Below are 2,068 nucleotides of genomic sequence, written 5' to 3' on the forward strand. Positions count from 1 at the left end.
AATGTTGGTAGTGGAATTCATGTCTACTTCAAAATTATTTATGTAGAAATTAAAAGAGTTATTAGTGGGGGCTAGGGTCAAATGAGGCCCGATCATTACAAAAATCGGTAATGTCATTAAAAGTTCTATAAAACTTAGTTTTGCCGACTTTTGTTGACATAGTATAACATTTAACTTAATTATTTGGGGAGTACGCTTGTATGGGGGCTAGGCGAAATAATGGACCGATTTTATCCATTTTCAATGGGCTTCGTTCTTGGGACCAAAACGTGAGTGCCAAAATTCATCCAATTATATTCGACTCAGAAAACGATTCTAAGCCGATTTGTATACTTTAAGGTGGATATACAAATATTTTTGTATGTTACAAACATAAGCGTAAACCCAATATACCCTCCCTACTAAAGTGGTGTAGGGTACAATTAAACAATCGATTGTTGGGAAAAAAAAGTTATGGATATTTTTCTGTGTACACTATACACATGTTTTCAGTTGTAACAATACATTTTGGGTGTTTGGCATTCAGCTGTGATATATAAAAAATACATAAAGTCTTGGATTATATTTTACGAGATAACATCAATTAAAATTTAACACACTAAATTATTAGCATTACTTTTGCTAATTTTACTTTAGAAAAAATATATTTATTGCTTATATGCAAATAGTTTGAATTTAATACTTTTTCACCTTACGGAGCCAAATTTCGAATTGGTTCAATTAGACAAATTAATGTAGCTGAAACTGTATAATACGATAATATAAAAACTGCATCAAAAATAGAAATAGTTTTAAGTTTTTACCAATGTAGTTTGAATTCCTCTAAAGATTTATATTTCATTGATATGAGTTTCACTCATATTTAAAATTGTGTCTATAAATACATACATACATACTATATATTTTACAAATGTATCATTTTGTCCACTTTACACTCTGGAAGCTACAAATGTACTAATACATATATGTATGTATACATATATGTATTTTAAAGTTACGAAAAATAAAACACAAATATTTCTACGATAGAATCAAAATTTTGCATATACAAAATTTACTCGTTCTCCCCCCTTATTATACATTTCCAAGATAAAAATTGATACTGCATATTGACGTTCTCATAGCTTTACCTGTAATAATTTAAAAATGTTTAGTCCCCCTAAAATTTAAAAATCTGACACTGTGCTGCGTACAAAATTTATTAATTTGTGTTTGAAAAATTTAAAAGAATTGTTTGAAGCATTTAAAAGTAACATTACATTCAAAATATATATTATAGTGTACAACTCGCAGGTAACAAAATAATATAAATAAATAACAATTTATTCAGTCGTTTGTATCAACGAGATCATTTGCAATCAGGAAAATATAAGATTTATTATATTAATGACTTTTTTCTTATTTTCAAAAAATACATAGTAGTTATTTTCAGTTGATTGAACAAATTTGAGCAAAGTTTTTGGTTAGATATAAAAGTATTATATTCAGCAATGCCGGATCTTTTTTTACCCACTATCAAATCATATAACAAGAAAACAACCACATCAATTAGGGATGTAACGAATGCTAGCATTCGCATATTTGAATTATTCGGTTACTTTTTATAAACAATGCTAGCATTCGCATATTTGAATTATTCGGTTACTTTTTATAAACACCATCAAAAAAGATGGGGTTTATTGAGTCTGTCTGTCCGTCTGTTAAAATCATGATAGGCACCACACGTTAAAAGTAGAAATTTCGCAAATATATTCTATATTGCTAAAATCTGTTTGGTATTGAAAATAGGCAATATCGGTCCACTTTTTTGTATAATCCCCATACAAGTGGACCTCAACAGCTTTAACTAGCATACTGCTTTAAAAGCACGAGTATTGCGATGAAAATCGCAGAAATAAGTTTCATATGAGCCAAAATCTTTCTACCAAATTTTTTGAGGATCGGTTCACAATTGACACTACTCGACATATAAGGTCCCCTTCAGAAAATGACTTTAACACTTATTACCGGCCCAAAAATGCGAGTATAGCAATAAAGTAAGTATAAGTAAGTTTCTTATGAACCAAAA

The 2,068-nt window shown here is 29.1% G+C and overlaps 1 protein-coding gene across 1 annotated transcript in view; it reads left to right on the forward strand.

Moving 5' to 3' along the window:
- LOC111685441 overlaps window positions 1-2,068 on the forward strand; it is a 197,202-nt gene that overhangs the window by 1,105 nt on the left and 194,029 nt on the right. The gene's annotated exons all lie outside the window — the stretch shown is intronic.

The sequence above is a fragment of the Lucilia cuprina genome, chromosome X (genome assembly GCF_022045245.1).
Source record: "Lucilia cuprina isolate Lc7/37 chromosome X, ASM2204524v1, whole genome shotgun sequence".
Taxonomy (NCBI): domain Eukaryota; kingdom Metazoa; phylum Arthropoda; class Insecta; order Diptera; family Calliphoridae; genus Lucilia; species Lucilia cuprina.